At 38.0% G+C, this 25,137-nt stretch overlaps 1 protein-coding gene and 1 long non-coding RNA gene across 3 annotated transcripts in view; both read left to right on the forward strand.

Moving 5' to 3' along the window:
* Nucleotides 1–25,137, forward strand: part of STIM2 (stromal interaction molecule 2) — a 153,066-nt gene that overhangs the window by 96,587 nt on the left and 31,342 nt on the right.
* On the forward strand, nucleotides 4,807–17,517 carry LOC146400364 (uncharacterized). Its single transcript, XR_014812273.1, has 2 exons — nucleotides 4,807–10,078; nucleotides 11,796–17,517. It is a non-coding gene; the product is annotated as an uncharacterized LOC146400364 (long non-coding RNA).

Below are 25,137 nucleotides of genomic sequence, written 5' to 3' on the forward strand. Positions count from 1 at the left end.
AATGGAAGCCTCAAAGACGGGGGGAGAGGGGAAATCCTTTGTCTATTTTGTTTATTACTGTGTCCCAAATTTCAGGGGATTCTGTCTTCAAACACCATTTTGACTTCTCACTCTAATGAGTTTTGGGGGATCTTTTATGATCTATGAGAACGTTTGTTTGGTTTTAGCTTAAGCTTTTCAAGTTGAAGAGCCTTTTAAATCTCTTTTCCCCTAGGCTTTCACCTTAATTTTCTACCCTCTAAGATTTTACCATTATGGTAGTGAGAAGATTTCCCCCTAAGTCTTCAAAGAGTTGGTATAAATTAGCTGCTCTGTACTTTCTTTTTTTTTCAAACCCCAGTCTCTCACATAACCTTTCTAGAAGACCAGGGCTTGGGAGGAGTAGGCTTAGGGCTCCTACTGAAACAGCTGCCTGGGAGGGAAGAGAGGGGAGTTGAAATAAATCTCTATTAGAAGCTTTATAGTGACCTAGTTGATTTTATCAGTGTCATTTCTCGCAATTGATTTTACCATGTGACATTCTTTTTATTTATCAAAGTGCTCATGTAAAGGCAGGGCATTGTTGCTAGACCAGTGGGTTTTATTTTTATTTTTATTTATTTATTTGTTTTGGCCGCACCTGTGGCATGTTAGAGTCCCTGGGCCAGGGATTGAATCCCAGCTGCAGCCGTGACCTATGTTACAGCTGCTGCAATGCTAGATTCTTAACCCACTGTGACGGTCGGGGATCGAACCCACCCTGCCACAGAGACAATGCTGGATCCTTAACCCACTGTGCCACAGAAGGAACTATGACCGGTAGTTCTTAACTCACAGGCTTGACAAGCCCTAGTTTTCCTGGTGGTATCTCAGGGACAGGGCATGCTGAATGTGTAGAGTTCTTCTTTTATCTGGTATAATTTGTTTCTGTTTAAGATTTCTCTTGGGAAGCAAAAAATAATTCTTCTGAAAAGGTGTGGAGAGTGCTGATAATGAGATTAGAATGCAGTAATATGTGATTTAAGGTTGTTGAATATGAATACAAATACAAACACACGTGCACACACACTGAAATACACGCATACACACAGCTATACACATTTAAATCCTGGCCATTCTCTTTATGAACATTGAGGCATTTGGCACATTTTAAGATTCATTTAGAAAATGCAGTTCTTGTGTGATATAAATGAGTAGTATATCAAAAGTACCTGGCTTAATTCCTGGCAACACCTGATAGGCCCTTAGGAAGTGTTGACTTGCTTATCTTTGTAATCATGCCAAATGAACTAAAATGTTCAGCTCTATTTAAGGTTTTGTAAGTTTTTGATTTGGTCTCATAATCTTCATCAACAAAATGAATTGATGTATTAGGCGAAATCCTCACTGTTGTGGTATATATATAAGTCTCTGGAGGATGAAATGTACCTAAGATCTTTATGGGATGTTGTCAGTGGGGTTAAAATAAAATTGCGTTCCTCATGATCCTCATCTCGTATAAAAGATTTCAACCTGACCAGAATGTACACTTTTGTGTGTGTGGGTAGAGAATGCTTGGGTAGTTGGCACATGGCAACAGTCCAATGCAAATGAAAGCCATTTAAAAAACTAGTTTTATGTTTCAGACAAATTTTGATAAACCTACATCAGATATTAGAATTATTGAATGCAGCAGTTAAATAGTAGCCAGATACCTAATGAAGGAAAATAAAGGTAGAAAATTATTGGTTATGTATAAGATCTAAGGACCATAGTAGATAAAAAATCTGATTAAGTAGTGTAATGTTTTTAAAAATAACTCATTGGGTTAAATAGCTATTATAACATGTGACAGCCATGAGGTAATCTTTCCATCCTGTTCAGAACGGGTCTTATCTTACCTAAGGTCACTGTGTAATTTTGGGCTTTACAAATTGAATAGACATTTGGAAAATTTGCAGAAGCTTTATTATTGTTATTGTTTTTCTGAGTAGAAATTCAAATGATCTTTAATTGTCTGAGAGAATTAAAGATGTAGGCATTTAATAATGATTGTTTGCACTGTGTATAAAACCCAGCTGGAGAGAAATGACCAAGAGTGTTTTTTCTGTTTAGGAAAGCAAGAATGTAAATGTTAAATAAGGGGAAATATGAAAGAAAAGAATTCCGGGCAGTGACTGTTACATTTCTAAAAGTGAGGATTATAACTGTTTCCTTTATATAGATTCTTTTTTTGTTTGTCTGTTTTTTGGCTTTTTAGGGCTACACTTGCGGCATATGGTTCCCAGGCTAGGGGTCAGATTGGAGCTGTAACTGCAGGCCTACGCCCCAGCCACAGCAACTCGGGATGCACGTCACGTCTGCCACCTACACCACAGCTCATGGCAACATTAGATCCTTAACCCACTGAACGAGGCCAGGGATCGAACCCAAGTCGTATGGATAGTAGTCGGGTTCGTTGACTGCTGAGCCATGATGGGAACTCCCTCCTTTATATGTATAGATTCTTGATATTCATAGGGATTTTCTTCTCGGTGTGAAAGTGTAGTGGATCTCTAAATACTGATAATATCTACCAGCTTTTTTATCTGTATGCTGTTGGTTACAGTGAGACAAATGAAAAAAATGTAAAAGGATCAGTGCACACCCATTGTTTGGCTTTATCAGAAGAGTGACGCCAAATGTAGAGCTTGTGGATGGCATTATCTTCGTGGCATCCATCAACATAATACTTATTTGAATGTTTATGGTATGCATAGTAGTCACTATGGAAGGATACACCTAAAAGATAAGGCCCTTCTCTTCCAGGATCTTGACAGTGTTGTTAGATGTAACCAGATGAGATATTAAATAACAATACAAGAGGGTTTGATCAGACTCTGCTAAGTGGTTCTGTTAGGGGAGTTGAAGAAAACGGACAGGTTTAGTATGGGGACGTCTGCATCAGGAAGGTGACTTTCAGCAAAACTTTGAAAGAAATAAAATTTTCTTAGAAGTGAGAAAGAGAAGGACATACAGACAGGTTAGCACAGTAAAACGAGTAAATGAATAGGTGTAATTCCAGGTGTTAGTCCCGAATCCCTCAAAGAAGCACAATTTAGAAGTCGAAATTATATTTTTTATTGTATGAGTTAAGAAGAAATCACTGTTTTAGTATTTGTCTTTTGCTTTTATAGGGCTTAACCTTTTTGCCATCTGTTAGATAGGAGTAAAGGTTGTCTACCACAGGAAAGCGCTGAGGTCGAAGTGAATGTGTACATGTGACGGGCTTAGAACAGGGCCTAGCACATAGCAAGTGCTCCGTGACTATCCCTTGTTAACTGTTTTTGTAAGAAAACTGTGAACTCGGCCCATGTGGGGGACGTTGGAGACGGATGTTGCTGAGTAGAGGAATGGTAGAAAATGGGGTTAGTCAGAGAGGGAAACTGGACTAAGGAGCCTTGATGTTTAAGTCTGATGAGCTGTTTTAAGAGTGACATGTGAGATTCCACTGATAAACCAGTGCGTACCAAAGAGTGGTGGTTGCCTGGAGCATTGTATTAAGGATGCTTGATCTGTGTCTGGCCTCAATAGCAAAGAAGCACATTATTGCAGAAATTATTGGCTTGGCAATATGTACTGTGCGTGTAGAAGGTGGTGGTGTGTAGTTTTGTCACCACTGCAGTCAATGTTAGGAGCTCTATTACAGTTTCTTGTTTTGTTTTGTTTTTCTTTTGTTTGTTTGGTTTGGCCATGCCCACAGCATGTGGAAGTTCCCTGGCCAGGGACTGAATCCTTTCTACAGCAGTAACCAAAGCCACTGGGATGACAACACCAGATCCTTAACCTGCTACACCACAAGGGAACTCCTACAGCTTCTTGTTTTAGAAAGCCATATAATATGGAAGAGTTATAAGGGGATGATTTCACTGTAGGCAAGAATACCAGCTTTGAATTTAACGTAATGTGGATTTGAATGGGAAGAATGAAAATACACAGATACTGAATATACACAGATGGAGAATATGTTTTCTGTCCTCCACCTGCCTACGGTCTGTTCTTGGAGAAAGGTCTGTTGACAGGTATTAAACAATACGGGACTATCTGTAATTGAGATAGTCAAAGGCATTGTGGGACAAGAGAAAAAGAAGTATGTTGGTCTGCCTACAGGAGTCAGGTAAGGCCAGAGGAGTTATTAGTGGCATTTAAAGGGACACTTACTTTTCTTTTCCTTTTTTTTGTCTTTTTAGGGCCACACCCTCAGCATGTGGAAGTTCCCAGACTAGGGGTTGAATTGGAGCTGTAGCCGCTGGCCTACACCACAGCTCATGGCAACGCCTGATCCTTAACCCACTGAGTGAGGCCAGGGATCGAACCTGCGTCCTCATGGATACTAGACAGATTCATTTCTGCTGAGCCACGATGGGAGCTCCGGGACACTTACTTTTCATCTTTTGTTACCCCTCCACTGGGAGGCAGTGTGCTGAATTAATAGCTTTCGGATATTTGTAATTATGTTAAAAACAAAAGGCTTAATGTGCTTCAGATGCTTGTGCTGTTTTATTAACTCAGGGTGGGTTTGTTTTTTTTTTTTTAAACACTTTTCAACCATTATACATTACTTTTAGTTCTAGGAGAAGTTGTTGTGAGCCATCTATAGAGGTACTAGGTTTTCTTTTTTTTTTTTTTTTTGTCTTTTTTGCCTTTTTCCAGGGCCGCTCCCGCGGCATATGGAGGTTCCCAGGCTAGGGGTCCAATCGGAGCTGTAGCTGCCAGCCTACGCCAGAGCCACAGCAACGCGGGATCCGAGCCGCATCTGCAGCCTACACACAGCTCACGGCAACGCCGGATCGTCAACCCACTGAGCAAGGGCAGGGACGGAACTCGCAACCTCACGGTTTCTAGTCGGATTCGTTAACCACTGCGCCACGATGGGAACTCTAGGTACTAGGTTTTCATTGTCCACAGAAAGTAGTTTAGACGAGAGAAGACCTGTTTTTGAGGTAGAGTCTAGTTTCATAATTACAAATGTCATTATTTGCATGGCTAACAAAAGTCTTTTGCAGTCAGAGTTTCTATTTTGTTGAGAATAGGTGACACAAATGTATTATTTTATTCTATCAACCAACTTTTAAATATTAACATGGGTTTTTTCTGTAAGAATGGCATAAATATTCCTTGATCAATTTTAAATTACTTGATCAATTTGCAGAACACTCTTTTGTATCGATCAGAATTGATTTTTATACTTTGTATAAGTGCGTTCTTTAATAATAATAATACAGTTTTCTTTTTATTATGTAATAATCCAAGTCACTTTAGGGCACTCACAGTAAATTGCTAATCTTTCTTAATCTCATCCTGTGAAAGTATTTTGGTCTCTCTGTTCCCTCAATGTCAGCTCTCTTCATCAGGGCTAACTGTTTTGGTTTTTATTGTAGTAGTTGTCTTCTTTTCTCTCTTTTATTGTTGGCACTCTTCTTTTACTTCAGGATACTTGACTCTTGGAGACTTAGGGTCACGGCATGTACTGATTTGCTAAGATTAATTATGCCTTTTTCATCTGTGGAAGATACTTGACTTTGAGACAGCTGTCTTCCTGTATAGTTCTTTCTTGGTTTTGTTGTGAAATACAGACCACATCTGAGAGTAGGATGCAGGGATCAGCTACCTATTACATCTCTCTGTACTTTCGGCTCTAGAAAACTTGACAGTCTCTATTCTGTGTGAACACATGAGTTAGATATATTGTGAGCTTCATTTTTTTCCTCAAATAAGAAACTTTTATGGATTAGTCATATGGTGAAGCTTTTCTTATAATTTAAGGAAGTACTATTCTAAAATTGATTGTGAATTTGCCTTATTATGGTTTTCTGTACACCTGAATTATTCTACATTTCTCCTCTGCTATGTTCACAGCCTCAAGGGATACCTCAAGTTTGGAGTACAGTAACAGAACCTTCTGCAGAAGGTAAAAATGAGGGCTGTCCACTTTTCACTGTTTGGACTATCTAGAAAACAGGAGGCTTTCCTGAGCCATCTTACTGTTCTTTCCCCCCTTAGCCCACCAACCAGGAGTCGGTTCCATATGTGTGTGTTAAAGTTTGCGTTACTCATCCTTGGTTTGGGCAGGGGTTGGGTAGGAGAGGCTCTGGTTCAAGTTCTGGTTATTAAAATATATGTTATTGCAGGCGATTCACTATGTCAAATTCTACTTTAGGTGGAACAAATACTTTGTTTCTGCTCTTTTGGATGAGGAACTTGTTCATTGATAATAGTATTTTCCTTTTTAAAGGCGGTCAGTTTTACAGAAATCTTTCAAATAAGTCGTATGCGTCCTTGGGTTTTTTTTTTTTTTTTAATTCCATTGAATATTACTTAGCAGTTTAGAAGCAATGAAAATACAATGAAATACAATGAAAATAAAAGATTTTCAATAATACAGTGAAAATAAAGATTTCAAAGATATTCTAGATATCCATTTCAATTTGAATATGAACATGACTTATTTATAAAATTCTAAACATTTCTATAATTCTGGAACAAGTGTATATACTTGTATGTTATATTACATATATAAATATGTCTCAGAGGGAATGTATGATAAAAAATAAATCACATGCCATTGTATATATGTCTTTATACTTAAAAATCTTTTCACTCTGTGGATAGTTACTTTATTCAGATAGAGTACTAACTACAAATAATCTTCATTTTGTAGCCTTCTTATCTAGCTAAGGCGCTCTTCAAGGATTAAGCATTAAAAGGTCCTTAATAAGCATTCTTCTAACATTTAGCGAGTCTTCTATTTCTCTTTGCATCGGTGTGATTTCTTCCAAGGTGTTGAAGTTGGTGGGTCATTTAGATACTTTTCAGGGTGTTTAAAATCAGCTGCTTACTTAAGTTATTAGTTTAAAATTAAGAGTCTAGATCCGTCTGACAAAAGAAAACAGCAAATGTAAGTTGCACTGAAGGGAATTTTTTTTACTTCCATCATCAGTTGTCTTTCCTGACCATGTAATCAGCTAAAAAAAGTATAAAACAGGTGTTTATCACTAGGAACTTATGCTACTTAAGGGCTCTGTTCTAAAACAATTAGTGATAGGGAGTTATGATTCACTTCCTAGTTAGAGTCCTAAGAGTTAAGAGCTCACTAAGAAAAGGAAAGAGAATAGTCCCTGGGGCATAATGCGAATAAGACCAAAGCAAAGGATTAGCTACTGAAGTCAATAGCAGCCATCAAAGACGTGGGAGGTGAGTCAGGAAGGTACAGTTTCTTGAAAGTCTATAGGGGAGGGTTTTCAGGAAGTGACGGATGGTTGTGTAGTTGCAGGCATAGCACACCACATTGCAGAGTACCTGCTGAGAGCCCTCCTGAAGAATGGGGTTTTTTTTTTAGGTCTGTGTAATAAGAATAGTTTACTCCTGAGTTGATGATTTGTGCATATCTCGTGAACCCTGTCACTGATTTTGTTTCCCTTCTTTGCTTTTTGTAGCTGTTATTAAGGTTCTTTTGTTTCGTTTTGTTTTGGTTTTTTTGGTGCATGCTCTTAGTTTCATTTTATTTCTCTGGTTCATTCACATCCTTCATGTTTTATGCTCTTTATATTATATGAATCTTTGTAAGTAATTTCCTCTCTTTCAACCTCTCTCTCTCTTTCTTACTCTCACTGAGGAACAGAGGGAGGAGAGATGACAAGTGGCCAGTAGTGCTGATATGGAGTAATATGATGTATTAGAAAAAGGCCATTAGATATGGCAAGAAGAAAATCATTAATGTACAAGAAATCAGTTTAAGCATTGGTATGGTGAACTGACTCCCATATCCACACAAAATAAATCTTAAAAAAAGATTTAAGTTTAAAACAAAACAAAAGAAAAATGGAGCTCCTGTCATGGCTCAGCGGAAATGAATCTGATGAGCATCCATGAGGATGCAGGTTCCATTCCTGGCCTAACTCAGTGGGTTAAGGATCCGGCATTGCTGTGAGCTGTGGTGTAGCTTGCAGACGTCAGCGGCTACAGCTCCAATTCGACCCCTAGCCTGGGAACCTCCATATGCCATGATTGTGGCCCTAAAAATACAAACAACAAAAACCAAAAAAATAAAATAAAAACTAAGATTTAAGTTGAGTCAGCTTAAATAAATGCTCATCAACAGATAAATGAATAAACAAAATGTAGTGTACACTGGAATATTATTCAGCCTTAAAAAGTAAGGAAATTCTAACATGTATTTCAATATGGATGGACCTTGAAGACCTTGTGCTAAGTGAAATGAGCCAGTCACAGCAAGGCAAATACAGTATGATTCTACTTAGATGAGATGCCTCGTGTAGTCAGAATCATAGAAACAGAAAACAGAAAAGTGGTTGCAGGGACGAGGGTGGAGTAGAGGTAGGGAAATGAGTTACTGGTTAACGGGTATAGATTCAGTTTTACAAGATAGAAAGAGTTCTGGAGTTGGATGGTGGTGATGGTTACACAACAGTATGCATACTTAATACCGTTGAACTATACACTTAAAAATGGTTAAGATGGTAAATTTTAAATTTTATGTTATGTGTATTTTACCACAATAAAAATGATTTAAGAGAGTGAGAAGATATGAAATAGATACAGTGGGTAACCCCCTATTTAAGGCATAGGCAAGAAAATGGAGGAAATTCGATGGTGGTTACAAATGGGTAGTAAGATCTAGTAAAAGGTTTTCTGAAGAACTGGTACGTCTGATTATTCTTAAAGAAAAAGGGAACTACTCTGCTGACATTTTAAAAAGTTGAATATTTAAAATTTTCAATTCTGCAAAGATTTTGTTCAGAAAGTACTACCATTGTGCATAAGAGTTGGGATTGCACCTTCTTACATCTTAGTGTAATAAATGTCAGTATTTATTTTCTTTATGGATAATTATGTTGGTTTAAGGATTGAAAAGATATGGTTAGGTTAATAAAAAAATGACTTTAAGCTAAGACAGGCAAGACACTGGTTGACAGAATAATTCTTCATTGCTAGATGGCACTGTCTCTAGCCATTTTCAGATCCTTCGTAGAATTTGCTTCCCATGAAAAATTTGAGTGACGGTTCTTTTAAAACAATGTCTTGAACTTTCTGGAAGGGAGTGGAGGGGGCTTGAAAAGGGGGAAATGGGAGGGTGAGTAATTAGAGAGGGGAGGCCCAAGACATTTCTTACCTTATAAATATGGTTATTTGTTGATTTGGTTTCTGAATTATATATTGTAAGAGTGTAGAATTTCTAACATCCTTATTTTCCATGTTTTGACCAGTATCAAATATTTTGTGGCAGAATTTTAATGATAGTGCTACAACTCTACTACAATGAATAATAATAGGTTTCTGTGTGCTAGCTGCATACCCACTGATCCAGAGCCTGTGACCTTAGCAAAGGTAAGCATATCTCAGATTGCAGTGTGAGATAGCTGAAGATTGATCTGCTTTGGCAGTTGTTAAATTTCTCTCATCTGTTTTTCACGAGCATGCTCAATTGCATGAATCTGACCATGACATTAGACTGCACTCTCTTTTACATGTGTAATTGGAAGCTTTTGAAAAAGGGAAGGTTACCTTTTAAATTACTGGGTATATGCTTTAGGATTATGTCTAGATTCTTGGAGTGGATTTCAGGAATGCCCCCGAAAGTAATCACTCTAGTTTCTAATGGAACCTGCACTATATTAAGTACTGGAGGCTGAATTGATCACAAACTAAACGCTTAATAAATTCCTCTGCATAACTGGTTGTTCATCATGCTTTGTTGGTTGGCTTAAAATTACAGTATACTATGTCTTCTTTTTTACTACAGAGCTTTGCTTAAAGTTTGAGCAGTTTCTCTGCTTTAGGAAATCTTTTTAGGGGCAGAAGATAAAGAGAGACTCAGAAACCTCAAGAAATGGGAAATTTTTTGTAAGAATACTCTATCATCAATGGTTTTATTAATTGCAGGTGACAAAAGTCAGACTCACTTGCTCTATTCATTCATTAAGTCATCAAAAATTGATCTAGTTCTTCCTGGAGACTGGCATTATTCAGGGTTTTGAGGATAGAGTGTTGAGCAAAAGAGATACACTGCCTTGATGAAGTTATCGCTCTTTAGGAAGACAGATACTGAACAAGTTTGCATGTGTGGATGTAGATATATACACACTCGCGGACTACTGGAACAGATACGTGGTAACGATAAAAGTAAAGCAGGATGATACGTAGCAGTGATCAGGTAGGTTGGGGGCTGTTTAATGTATTCAGGGAAGAACTCCCAGAGGAGTGATATTTGGTTATAGACCTGAGTGGTGAGAGAGAATGAGTTACAGGAAAGTCTGAGTATATTTCAGGTTTGGAGATCATCCTGGCTAAGACTCTGAGACTGGAATGACCACACTATCGAGGGGACTGTACGAAGGCTAGCAGGTCTTGAAGGATGGGGAGAGTAGTAGGAGACAAAGTCAGTGAGATAAACAGGGGCCAGATCCCGTAAGACCTTGCAAGGCCTCACAAAGCGTTTGGGGTTTATTTTAAGTACGATGTAAGCATGCTGCAAGTGCTGCTCCATTTACAAGTTCTCAGAAGAGTAGTGATGTGTGGTCTCTCTTTTGAAAGGACTGTGTAGTTACTGTGTGGATATTAGACTCTGGAGAAGCGGGGCCTGAGTAGAAGTGAAAGGCCTGCAGAGGCTCTTGCAGTGACCTGGTGAGAGGCAGAGAGCAGAGAGGTCTGATCTGTGATACAGTTCAAACGAATAGCTGCCAGGATTTGCTGTTGGGTTGGATTTAGGAAGTTGATGGGGGTGGGCACAGGAATTAAAGATGGAACCCAGGTGTTATTTACTGCAGTTAAAATTCTTGGAGATAGAGGCAGTGAAGGGGAAAAAGTCGAAAAAGACTCGGGGGACCAATAATGGGGAAAAAAAGGTTGAGAAACATGGAGCTCATGATGCAAAGAAGTGAAGGACTGAATGCTGAGAGGTCATGAAGCAGAGAAGGATCCAGAAAAGAAGAAAGAGAAGAAAAGACCAGTGAGGTATAAAGGGAACCTGGAGAGTCTGGGGTGCTGAAGTGTATGAAGGAGACGTCTTTAAAAAGGGCTTAGTTACTGTCACAGGCTCCAGAAGTTCAACTAAAATCATGACAGCGACCTGACCTTTGGGTTGGCAAAGTAGGTTAAGCTTGTTGATGGTCTTGACAAAGCACTTGCACTGTAGTGGTGGAAATGAAAGTCTGATTGGAGTGGATTAAGGAAGTGAGGGCAGCAAATATTGTTGACTTTCAAAGGAAGAAGAAAAGTGGGACTATGACACTTGAAGATAGGTATGATGGAGGGAAGTGTTGTTTTTTTTTTTTAAAGATGGAAGATTTTAACTGTGTTTACATAGTAATGGAATGACCCAGTTGAGAAATAATTGATGCAGAAGAAAATCAACCTGTATTAATTAAAAACTATTTAACTCAAGGGAAGTGTAGGTATATAGGCAGGGGCTTAATCCACTCTGGTTATCTGTATTTCTTTCTCCATTTCTCTCTTGATTTTAATTTTGTTTTCTCCTACTGCATTTCCTAGAAGCTAATAACTCTATGGTTGCTAGCAGTTTAGACTTAACCTTTTCCCAAGATCATGACCAAAGAAAAATAGGAGTCTTTCCTGCCTTATTCTAGTTAGAAAACTTTCAGGAAGTAACGGCTTAGGTCATGTGGCCATCCCATAGACCCATCAATGTGACTTCCAGGGTATGTCCTATGATTATTTTCTTCTCTCACCCCTTCTCCCCGAGTAATCGTGGGTCTTTTCCCAGAAGACGACAGAGAGGGAGCTCCCTTCGTGGCTCAGCAGTTAACAAACTTGACTAGGATCCACTGAAGATGCAGGTTTGATTCCTGGCCTTGCTCAGTGGGTTAAGGGTGCAGTGTTGCCACAAGCTGTGGTGTAGGTCACAGACGTGGCTCAGATCCCGTGTTGCTGTGGCTGTGGGGTAGGCTGGCAGCTGCAGCTCCAGTTAGACCCCTAACCTCCATATGCCACAGGTGCAGCCCTAAAAAGCAAAAAAAAAAAAAGAGAGAGAAAGATGACAGAGAGAAAAGGGGGGTACCTAAGTGACAAACAGCTCCAACAGATTGATGAGCAAGAGAAACTAGACTTTGACAACAGTAGGTGGAAGGAAAGCTTAAAAGTTTATTCTGGGTCTAGAAGTAGATGAGTGGGGTCTGGCTGCATGGGTCACAGGCTGTAAAATACACCTGTTCTTTCAGAAAATTTGGTATGTTCTTGATACTTTCAATCCAAAACATTTGAACTATAATCGGAGTTTCTCATAGGCCTCTTTTGGGTTTCCCTCTGATTTTATAAGAGTGTATTATTTCCCAAATACAGATGCTTTATTATATCCCATTTTGATATTTTAATTAAATGAGCTTATGTAACTCTCAACCCTGGACACTATATCAGTAAATTTTGCTCCATCTCTATGCTTTCCAAATATCTTCCTTTCTACTACAGATTTTCACTGTTGCACAGCTCTTTTTAATTTTATTTTATTTTATTGGCCACACACTTGGCATATGGAAGTACCTAGGCCAGTACCCGAGCCGCTGCAGTGACACTGTCAGGTATTTAACCCACTGTGCCACAAGGGAACTCCCGCACAGCTCTTTTTCCTTTGACAAGGTGAAGCCTGACTAGGATCACTAGACATGTCTATACTGTGCAAGAGGAAACATAGGTGTTTTAAAAAGCATCGTTGAAGGATCAGAGACATGAATTTAAGATGGCCAAAACCAGGTGCTGTCCATTCTGAGTTAGTTGGGAAATGTTGAGAAAGTGACACCCTCCAAATATGTGTAAACTTAGAATATGTGTTTCTTGGCACATGACCTAAACACGCCCAAAAGGCAAATAGTGTTGCACTTCTAAGTGATATCTAAGAATATCAACTACTGTTCCTGACTGCTTTGCTCTAAAGAGCTTAAGAATGTGGAAGGTTTTTTGCAGTGCTGAGTCTTATGATGTCCTAGAGTTCCTATCATTTGAGTTACTGAAGAATTTTTGCCAAGTGAGGTCTTCTCAGTCGAGAAAAAGAACATATATAACGTTAGAGAGTAAATGAGTATAAAGTTTATAAGTGTATCCACAGAATTGTCTAGGAAGATATGCCTTTATGAAATTACAAAAAATTATTAAATTATAAGTAGTTATAGGTAATATCTTGCTATTATCAAGTTTAGGGAAAGCAGTACTTTTTTGAGTTTGAGGTTATTATAAGAAATGCAAATTTTGTTTTGTTTACAGTGCTGTCTTCATTTTCCTTATTTTTTGGTGAAAAATTTTAATAGTATATTTTAAATTAATTTGATGTCATTGTGATTATCTTTTTTATAGCAATAGGAATCAAGGAGCATAATTATCTGATATACCAAATTGGTGTGACATTTTTACTAGTAGTGTTTGTGTAGACTGGAGGCATGTATAAACTACAAATAGTATGTAATGTAAGAATTCACTTGTTCTTCGGGTAAATTGGTTATGCAGTACTTAGAGGTCCCTTCTGTGAGTGATGCTTTGTCAACACATTCATTACAGTGAATAATCATTACTTCCTAGATAATAAAGTGTTCTGTTTGCATAGAATATCAATTATGCAAGGGCAGTTTATAATTTAAGAACTCCGAATTTAATTATTTGGTAATCACTTGTTGGTTTGTCTCCAACGCTTTTTCACCAAAGTGAGAAGAATTACTTTCTTCCCCATTGACAAATCTGGGGCCTGAAAAAAAAAAGTTAAAAGAGGAAAGCATTTCCAGATCTGAGAAATAAGTCAGTTGCAAGAGAATAAAGAAATACAGCTGGGAATTACTGAATAGACAATTAGAAAAGGCAAAAAAAAAAAAAGAAGAAGAAGAAGAAAGAAACTAATTCCAGCTCTCCTTGTATAGTAGAAAAATAGTAAGGTTTAAATGTTTTAGTGTTTTGAACCAGTGTAATCATCATGTTTCTAAAAAAGACTACTTAAATTTCAAATTGTTCCTGAATGCAACCAAAATCAAGAGAACTGGTCTTCTTTAAAGTCTAGTTTTCAAATGTATCATAAATATTTTTGTAGTAGTTTATCAGTTTTTTGCTAAATAAACATCACAAGTACATACCAGAAGCTTTCCAATATTATGAATTTAGGATCTTACATCTTTTCAGCCTGGTGCTAAGCGAATATTACAGCAAGTAAACTTTTTTATGGATTTGGAGGCTCCGTAATCACTGAGGTCTGTCATGTTTTAGATGCTAATGTCTTGAGAATCTCCCAGGTACTGCTCTCCTTTCCTGGAGAGACAGAATCCTAAGGCAAGTGTGGAGCTTGATTGCCTGGTTTCAGGTCTTTGTATATAACTATTACTATACGGTTCCCTTGGACAAGTACCTTAATCTTGCTGTACTTAACTTTCCTTATTTGTAAAATGTAGGTAGTACCCACCTTAGAGGAATGTGTTGAGGATTAAAGAAGTTAAGAGAGAGAGCTTAGCACAATGTCTGACAGGTAATAAGGGCCTAGTGTTTGCTTTTATCAGTTAGTGTTAAAAGATTACCGTAATTTCTTGAAGAAAAACACCAACTGCAAACTAATAAAGCTGTTAGCAGTTATTAGAACTTTCTACCTACGTAATTGAAAAAGAAAGATTATTAATACAATTTTAAATTTCTTAACTGAAAGCGATTTCAAATTTAGTGAAAAGTTGCAGGACCAGAACGGAAGAACTCTTAGAGCTCCTTTGTCCAGAGACTCTCATTCCAGTTTTACCGTTTGTCTGAATAATGACCTTTATAGCCAAAGGATCCAAGAGTATCCATTATACCGGCTTTGTAGTCTGCTTTAATTTAGAATAATTCCATAGTATTTTGTGGACATGCATGTCTTTGGCCAGTGATTTTCAAAAGTGTCATTTTATAGATTGTCTTTAAATCAGGATGCGTTTGATGTTTTGACAGGATTAGGTTAGGTTATTTGGGGCTGGACTGTCACAGAAATGATTCTTTTCGTCACCTTCTTTTTAGTGGCACGGGTTTCTGTTTGCCTTGTGTAGTGTCACCTTTGGTCACTTGATTAAGGTAGTGTCTGCCCCATTTCTCTAACTGTCAAGTTACCCCCCCAATGGAATTGATATTTTTTTGAGGAGAGAAAGTTGAAGCCTATAAAATCCTATTCCACATATCTCTTTCACCCACTAGTTTTAGCCTTCATGGCGATTTCTTGTCTAAATTAATTGTTATTTCTGAGGGTGGGCAAATTGTAATTTTTCCAATGCCATCATTCCTTCCATTTATAAGTTGCATCCTACTGTAAGGAAGAAATTCAAACAGAGTGTATTTATCAATATTTTGTCCTTTGAAAATTGTCCTAGAAATTGGAGAAATGGTGAATCCCCAAATCTTATGACTCTTCTAAAGATTGATCTTCTGTGTTTATTCATTTATATCAGCATGGACTCATGGGTTCTAATTTTATTCAGTGGGTTTGTTACTGTCATTATTTTCATGTTTGATTTGTCCCCAAATATGGCTAGCGGGAAGCCTTTCACGTTGGCTTTTATGTTTTTTTATATATATGTCTCCATCATTTTTTGAGCCTTCCTTAATTCTGGTACAAAACAATGTTCCAGGCTTATTTTGTTATTTCTCAGCCCTGGAAACAACCATTTATCCAAGGAGTGCTGGTTCCTTTTAGTTAAGGTGGTATTTAGAAACCAAGATTTGCATACTAGGTGTTCTCATTGCCACTGAGGTATAGTTTCCAGGCCATCTCAATGGACAGAGTTAAGAAACACACGTGCCTATGTTTACTTCTCTCTGTATATTGAAAATCACAATTTCTCCGTGACACCTGACACCAGTTCACATGGATACCAGTCTAACACGACTGGGTTAATATGAGCCTAACTTCTTTCACTATTTGTGTCTCCTTTCACTGACCTTAAGAAAACCTTCACTCTGTTACTTCAGTATATTTTCTAATTTGCACAGTCCTGCTGTGCACATTTAGCCACTTGACACCGTTGTGCTCCCACCTCACTCAGGAGCCCGCCTTTTTGGGACCTCTGCCTTCACAGAGCCACCACCCTAGTGTTCCCATTGTCCTTATTTTGTAGACTTTCCCACCACTGGCCTATCTTGTCCTATGTGGAACTTTGCTACTGTTGGGCAATTTGAGAATAAAAAAAGGAACTTTGGAGAGAAGTCAAGTGAGCTGAGCACTCTATGGCAACATTGTGTTGAGTCCATCTTTAGGAATTTATTTTTTTTATTGAAGTACATTATTTTCATATTTCCTTCCTCACGTCACTCTAGCTGTTGACAAAAATCCCCTCTGAATAGGGAGGCTATTCAGTATTTTATTGTTTTAATCACTGTGTTTGTAGAGCTCAAAAAACAAGGGAACCTTTCCTAAAAGTTGTTTTGGCATTTGTAATAATGAGTTAAACCACTCCTCTATGTAGTAGGTGAAGCCTAAGTTGGAAAATGCTGTATACCAAGTAAATGCGTCTGTTAGTATTTGTGAACTATTAGAGTTTTAAATGCTAAATGCATTAGAAGAAGTCACATGTAGTTACAGATTGAACATATGTCCTGAGTAGAATTATCTCGAAAGTGCTTTTACTATTGGAATTGGTGATTGTTTCTATTCTAGAAGAAATAAGGGTTAATAGGTTTTGCATGTAGTGTCTCTTCTTACCTGGAGATGTGTGCCAACAAGCTGTGAAATTGAAATTTTCAATTTCACAAGCGGAAAAATTGAAAGCTCAATGTTTAGCTGGCCTTTGATTTAATACCCTTAAAAAAAAAAATCCAGGGTGTTTATTAACCAGGCTTTGTGTTCATTTTTTGTTGAACTCCCTCTGAAAGTCAGTACATTTTCTTTTTTCTTTTTGCCTCACCTGAGGCATGTGGAAGTTCTCGGGTCAGGGGTCAAACCTGCACTGCAGCAGCAACCTAGCCACTGTAGGGACAAGGCTAGATCCTTAACCCGCTGCGCCACAGGGGAACGCCTATCAATACATTTTCTTACATTGAACTTTCTGCTAGTCCTGGTAATAATTTCTTGACTCTGATTACTGTACATTTATTTTATCTAGTGCCTAGTAACCACTGTGCACTCAGTAAATACTTGTTGATTAAAGAATCCCAAGTCACCTGTACAGAAAATCTTTTGAATAAACTTTCAAATTCCAAGAGAAAAAAAATTGAGCATTTTTGAAATCTTAATAGAAAATTAAGCAAGCATTTATAAAGCTATAATTTAGAATTGTCATTGTTAAACATATTCTTTGAAAAGTAGCACCCTTTTCTTTTTATGAAGCTTAGCCATACTTTTGAAAAATTTGTTGCATTATCTAGAAATGCCACTCTTTTTAGAGTGAATGCAAAGGTGACATTTTCCTGGCAGCCTTGGTTAATAAATCCTTTTGTTATTTATTCACTCATCCAGCAAGTATTAATTGAGTTCCTAAGAAACATCTGCCATTCCACATTTGTTTAGTGCCTGCGTATTTTTGGCCTTGTATAACATGTTGGGAATATAGCAATGAAAAAGAGATTTGTGTGCCCTTAAAGCACTTATCTTCGTTTGATGTGAAATACTTTTTGTGTTCTCAGTTCAGTGTTCCAAAAAAAAAAAAAAAGATTGAGGGCTGAATATGAGTGGAAGATGCATAGCCAGATTTGGCCACTTAGTCCCTAAGGTGATATATTCAGTGATACCATAAGGAGATATTTAGGAAAACTCAATTAAATATTTAGTTCCCTTATAAATATTGGGACTGTTGAGCCCGTCAGTGATCTTACTAAATCATTTATAAAGAAAGCAAATTCCTTGAATTTCCTTAATTATAAAAATTTCTGATCTGATACTTATTATGTTATGATATAATACATGTGGTATATATTATCTATATTATTTATTACATATTTGTGGAGTACTTTTGCTGTTCCTAAGAATTATTTCCACATATATCTTGTTAATCTTTAGAACAGTCATACAGTTTTGAGGCTCGGTGTTACTCCAGTTTCTTTTTTTCCCCAGTTTCTGTTTTTTAGATCAGTCTTTGTTATCCCTCATCATCTTCATGTGGATAGTACAGTCTGTTTCAGTGATAAGACTGCAGTTTACAGTAGGAAAGGAATTAAAGCCTCCCCTTAGTGTGCATTGTACCACTGGTCATTTTGGGGAAGAGAGCAAACACCCTGGTAATTTTTGAGTTCTGAACCTTTAGACATTTACCAGTATTTATCTAGGGTGCCTAAAATTTGCATGTAATTCTTACATGATGAAAGGTAAAGTGCTCAAGAGAGAGTGTGATATTTATTCCTTTTTAATACAGCTACTAATATCTAGACTTCCCAAGTTCAGGGTGTGGCTTTTTGGTGTCCAAATATAGCATGTTGCAGGAATTTAGTCCATGTTACAGACACATGTCTCGCTGACCACCATGCAGACGAGGCGCTCACATGCTGGCCCTGTTCTAAAGATAAGCCTCTCTGGACTGTGCTGAGCAGCTGATCATCTAAAGTCTCAGAAGTGACACCCCAGGGTCTATAAACTGCCTGAATTAAGATGAAGTGTGGAAGACTTTACACTTGTTTTCATCTTTTATATTTTAAAAAGTTTTTTTTTTTTTAATGTTTATATCACACTTCAAGAAAGTTGCTTTTCATGGAAGCCCTGCTCTGTTAAACCTTTGGTTAATTGTATTTTCCCATGATAAGTTATGTCTGTCACTGTAAGAACTTCTGACGCTTTTGTAACTTGAAAGTCTTAGACGAATTTGGAAACGTCATGAACATTGGTGTGCACTTACGTTGTAGAAATTAGCACTTTGTGTAAACATGGCAATAATCCAGATATTTTTCAAACAACAGATAGTTTTTAGCTTGTGTATCAGAGTAGCTTCAAAATGTAGAACTTCTTTCACTAACAATTTCATATGGCTAACTGTAAACATAGTTACTTTTGTTAATAGTGTTCATTCTTTCTCCTTCCTGACTTCCTTACCGCACCTTTTGTTACTTACAAAGATGTTTTCAGCGTTCCCTGGTGGCCTTACTGTTAGGGATCTGCAGCTGTCACTGCTGTGGCTCAGGTCATTCCTGTGGCAAAGGTTCGATTTCTGACCTGGGAACTTCCACATACTGCGGGCATGGAAAAAAAAAAAGCATTTTCATACTTTAAAGGAAAGTAGTGTGTATTTAATGGTACTGTATTTAGCTATACAGTATTATAGTATATATACTATATTACTATAGTAATATAGTAATATAATGTACGATATACTATAGTAACATAGTAATATAGTATACGATATGCTATAGTAATATAGTAATATAGTATACGATATGCTATAGTAATATAGTAATATAGTATTCTATTATGATATCAGAAGTTGATTTCTCTAAAATACATGAGTTTTCCAAAAGAAACTATTATGCCAGTTGCTTTCTACACATTAGGAACTACCGTTACAAATTTTAATCATAAATTTAGGATGTAGCAGGTTTTAAAAAGTAGTAGGAGAGGGAGTTCCCATTGTGGATCAGCTGGTTAAGAGCTTGACATTGTGTCTGTCCTTGAGGATACGGGTTCAATACCTGGCCTGCCTCCGTGGGTAAGGATCTGGTGTTGCCTCAGCTGTGGCGTAGGTTGCAAATGTGGCTCGGATCTGATGTTGCTGTGGCCATGATGTAGGCTGGCAGCTGCAGCTTTGTTTAGACCCCTGGCCCAGGAACTTCCATGTGCTACAGGTGTGGCCATAAAAAGACAGAAAGAAAAAGTAGTAGGAGAGATGTTAAGATATGAAATGCAGGGTAAAATGTAAATGGTGTACCTGTTGTGTCCAAGATATGACACAGCAGATTGTGAATTTGTATTTTGAAATTTTCTCAGCATGCAGAGGAGGGGAGGAGGAAGGAGCATAATGGTGAAGAGTTGGGGCTTTGAACTCAACAGGCATAGTTTTGAATCTTATCTCCACTACTTTCTTGGCGTGTGAATTTAGACAAGTTACTCATACTCTCTGAGCTTCAGCTTCCTGATCTGTAAACCAAGATTATAGGAGTGGAGTTCCCGTCATGGCTCAACAGAAACGAATACAACTAGGGACCATGAGGTTGCAGGTTCGATCCCTGGCCTCGCTCAGTGGGTTAAGGATGCCGTGAGTGGTGTGGTGTAGGTTGCAGACATGGCTTGGATCTGGCATTGCTGTGGCTGTGGTGTAGGCTGGCAGCTGTAGCTCCAGTTAGACCCCTAGCCTGTGAACCTCCATATGCTGCAGGTGCGGCCCTAAAAACAGGCAAAAAAAAAAAAAAAAAAGATTATTGTATTACTTCTAAAACCTACTTCATATGATTGTTGAAAGGATTCATGAAATAATTCCACAGTTGCTGGAACTTGCCAAGTGCTCAGATAGTGTTAGCTACTGCGATATTCACGTGTCTGTTACATGTACACTAATGCATTATAATTAGGAATTCGTGTTTTCCACGTTATTTAGGTGATTTCACAAATCATCTTTGATGGTTTTTAGGACAGCATGTACTTACATTAAATATAACAGATGAAAATTTTACGTGGTGGTGGTACTTCACTAATCTCTTTTGTATTTTTAGGCCTGTAACTTAATACAAGTATATGGCTAAGTGCACTGGGTGCAGTGGTTTCATAAGATTGCCTTTTATAGATGAAATGAGCAAGTAAATACATATATTTTAATCTTTGGACGTTTCTCTTCCACACTGTTTGTGGCTCTCACACTGGCTTAGGGCAGAAATGGACTGGATGCACACAGTTTCTCTTTTCATCCCACTGTCAGGCACATGGCTGTTAACTGGTACCTTCTAACCTCCATTGTGGTGTAAGTCTCTGTGATCCTGTTTTTGAGTCAGGGATTCTCCTATGTTGCTTTGAAATGTGATAGCAGGAAAACAGTATTGTTTGTTTTTCACACAATTGTGGAATAGCAAGTGGACACAATTAAAGACAAAATAAAACAGGTTCTTGTCTTTAAGGAAGGAAAACAGTCAGTTATATATTCAGCTAATATTTAAATAGCAACTTTATGCTGGGCTCCTGGAAGTTTACAGTATGGTAGGAACGTAAGATGTAATTAGGCAAATAGTTACAGAAGGAGGCCGCATGTGCGATAATGCCATTTAAGAGAAGTAGTAAGAGGTACCGAAATTCAGGGGAGGAAGAGGTCACTTGTAGTTGGAGTGTTTCTTCTTACAACCTGGTTTTGCAACTGAGGACTTACCTATACATGACTCCTGAACCTTTTTTAAAATGCTGCTTTTGCTGGGTAGCTACAGGAATGCTAGTCGGTTTTGTTTTGTTTTGTTTTACCTCTCTGCTACTGGCTATTTCTAGCCCTTTCTGTCTCTTCATTCTCCGCATTACTACAGCTCCTACTGCTGTCTAAAAGCTGGCTCCCCTTAGGCCCAGGTACCATTTTTCAACTTTTTAAAGTACTGACCCCAAATAATTATTATAAACAATTGGTGACAGGATGGCAGTAGCAAGCAGGAAGGGGAGAAAGGAGAGTTGTTGTGGTATAGACTCAGGAGCCTCCCTTCTTCTTCCAGAAGGAGCCCTGTTGATAGCAGCAGGGGGAGATACTGGAAAGGAGAGCCCTCATCATGCCTCTGTTACTGTGAAAAGTCCATAAATGTGTGTCCCCACGCCCTTCGCCTCCTGGAGCTTTGGTTCTGGCCACCATCCTGTCCCCACTCTCCCCTGTCCCACCCAACTTTCTCTGCTCCAGAACCTTGCTCCAGCTCTGAATCCCTTGATTATTTGAAATCTTACCCTTCAGGCTGTTCGAACCCCCTTTTCAAGTCCTAGGAGTCACCCTCTCAATGGAGAACTGGCATAGCTCCACTGGGCTACTGTGTTACTGCCTCCAGGCCTTCAGTAAGCCACAATGCTGCCTTGAAAGTCTTTAATGGAATCCTGAATGCATTAATGCAGTTACCCATGGCTGACTGCTCATATGTAATGTTTAACTCTTGAATTACTACTAGTACTATATGTCCGGAAGTTTGGCTTCTAAGAGAAGATGTGTTTTGAGTTTTAAATAGTGAGCTCTTGTTTTAAATCAGGAGTCACCTATATCGGCAGTGAACTTGCAGTCAGAAGATTAAACGGTGTAACTCCATGAATGTAATTAATGGCCTCTCTTGGCCAGGTTCTCTGTATAAGTGGTAGAGATAACAGCTGTCTCTCAAATGTGGTTAGGGGGGTGTTAAATGAGAATGTATGTGAAAGTGTATAGAAAAATGTAAAATCGTGTATCAAAGGAATGTGGCATTATGGTGGGAATAATCACTGTGTTCAGTAAAAGGAACTCATCACCCAGAGGATTACAGGCATGGAGTATTAGATTAGAGTATGTGATAAAGCCTACGGAAGACACATATACATGTAATCAGGGGGCACAACGAGGGCCAACTGTACTCTGGAGAGGGATGGGTAGGCAGAACTTCAGGGAGGAGTGGGGTCCTGATCTGAGTCCTAAAGGCGAAGGAAGAGCAAGCCCTGCAAAGAAGGGAGGAGGGCAGAGTCAGAAAACTGCGTAAATGGCTGTAGGTATGGAGCATAAACTGTCTACTTGTGGTACCTAATTTGGTATTTAGCACCACTTATCTAACTCTGAAGAGGCGGTGTTATCGTACAGGAGTTAACAGCTCTAGCAATGGACTTGGTCTGATACCTGGTTTGACCATTTAGAAATCTGTTTCATCTAATTAAGAACTTCAAGAAAGTTATAGGTTCAATATGATGTGAGAGTATATACTTGAGGGTGGTTGCAGTGGTTGTTTGAAATAAGTTTTGTAAATATCCTGGCATTTAATAAACACATAGTAAATGTTAGGAGCAGTTTTTGTTGCCTTTCCGCAAGTTCTTAGAGCTAATTTTTCCCTCTCAGTATTCGGTAATCTACTGTTCTGGGTTAACAGTTTAGCAATATCTTAAACACCATCTCTTGTTTATTAGAATGGAATCATAAAAATAGAATTTGAATGAATTTTAAACATGGAGCAGCTCAGTTTCATTATTTTGTGTCTTGAGAAGCTGAGTCACAGTTAAATAGCCTGGCTGTAATATCACAGTGAGTTAGTGGCACAGCTGGGAATAGAATCACATCTATTTGCTTTCCAGAGTTCTTTCTTTTGGTCTTGGAATAAGTTGCCAAAAATCACTCAGACACACCAACCTATAGCATTGGCTACAGTTTCCAGCAGAGACAATGTAAGTTAACAATATAGAAACTGACATTTCTGTAGCTTTGCAGATAGATTAAAAAAATATATATATAAATTTTTAAGGAATACCGTATCCTTCTCTGCTTGCCTTCTGGTAGAAATGCCATTTAGCAACAGCACGTGCAAATAAACAGTGAGAGGTGGGTAATAAGAAACTGGATAATTCTATCTTTTAATTTGTTATTAATTGAAGTATAGTTGATTTATGGATAATTCTTAAATGACTCTTATACCATCAAAAGCTTCTTATACAGACAAATTCGTATTTCTCTTTCTTTAGGTCTTCTTTCTAAAGTGCGAAAATAGATTTTTATAATACTTGTCAATTAAACATGTTCTACTCTTATTCAGGAGGATCCAACAGATAATTTGTTGAGCACTGTTTATGTGCCAAGTGCTAGGGATAGAACGGTGAACAAGAAACTTATACTTTAGTGGTATAAAGAGATGTTGAAACAATAATCTTACAAATAAATAATTATAATGTTAAATGCTATGCCTAAAAGTACAGAGTGATGTATGATTGTATAGCAATATTTGAGAAGCCTCCCCTAAGGAATTAAAGTTTTAACTGATAGGAAGGCTCAGTAAGGTAATTAGGCAAAGATAAGTCAGAGATAGAGGGAAAAAAAGCAGAAACAACATGTGCAAAGGCCCTGAGGAAGGACATCGTATTATCTCTCTTAAGAATTGAAAGATGACTGTTGTATTTGGAGCAGAAAAAGCTAATATAAAATGCAGGTCCTGGTTAAGGGAAGTGAAGATATTTACTAGGCATCCCCAAAGAAACCAAACAGCACAAGAGGAAATGAACCTCTCCCCTAAAGTAAACTGTGTGCTCTCTTAGAATTTTGTTGTTTTAAAGATTCATTGTAAAGAACATTCACTTTAGAACCACTGTAATATTCTGTTAGCTAGATAGAGTAGTACCAGGATTTGGGAACTTTACACATACTCTTTGGTTTGGTTTTTCTTCTTTTCTATCTTGGCTCGTTGGGAACTGAGGGACTATTTTGATGTACAGAGTGTTTAGATTAGGGACTTTTGCTGTTGATCAGTTGAACAGCCCATAGAAATGACAGAGAGGATCTTATCCTGTTTTCTTGGCTGAGGTTTTTGTGTGGGTGTGCGAATTGCAGCTGCACTGTCGGTTTCTTGGCAGTCAAGACAAGGCAATTCTCAATGCTGTTCATCTTGAATAGGAATAAACACAAGTGTAAAAAGGCTACTTTGCATGTATTAAATTCAGTGGAAAGCACCCAGAGCCTGAACCTTTGGCTGATAATAACTTAAATTATTTGGCTAAATGGCTACAGCAGCCTCAGGCACATGTCCAAACTTATGATTGGAACACATGAAGGAGAGCTCATTAAAAAAATAGTCAAAGCTTTATCTTAGTATACAATTATCACTTATGGTATATAATTTAAAACTTAATTTTTATTAATTTTGTGTTTATGGTTTGTTTAAGCGTTTCCTCTAAAGAACAGTTAATGAAAAAGGCAGATTGTAAAAACCTAGCTTTGCTTGCAAAAGTGAATTCTTAATTTTCTATAGTTTATCAGAAAGATCTCATCTCGGATTTATCACAGAGGGATCCCAGATCTGCTTTTATTGTTCACTTGTTTTCTTCACTGTCCTCCGGCCTTTTCTGTGATCTATAAGCACTTTGTTTTTCCAGATCCTCAAATTAAATGCAGCCAGAATGGAGCTCTTCTTTTTTCAAACACACTTGCATTCTTTCTTTTGGATAAACTCATCATTGTTGTTCATATTCTTCGAGCAGGACTATTTGAATTTCCTCCAGTGTTTAACTGCTTGCTTCTATCTCTGCTGTTATTTAATATTGTTGCTCTCAGAGTAGCATAGAATCGGGTCCTGGGTTAATTGGCCTGGCCA

Source organism: Sus scrofa, chromosome 8, assembly GCF_054392235.1.
Source record: "Sus scrofa isolate SSC_HxYL_T2T_F1_AM1 chromosome 8, Sscrofa_HxYL_maternal_Yorkshire_Landrace_v2.0, whole genome shotgun sequence".
NCBI classification, from domain to species: Eukaryota; Metazoa; Chordata; class Mammalia; order Artiodactyla; family Suidae; genus Sus; species Sus scrofa.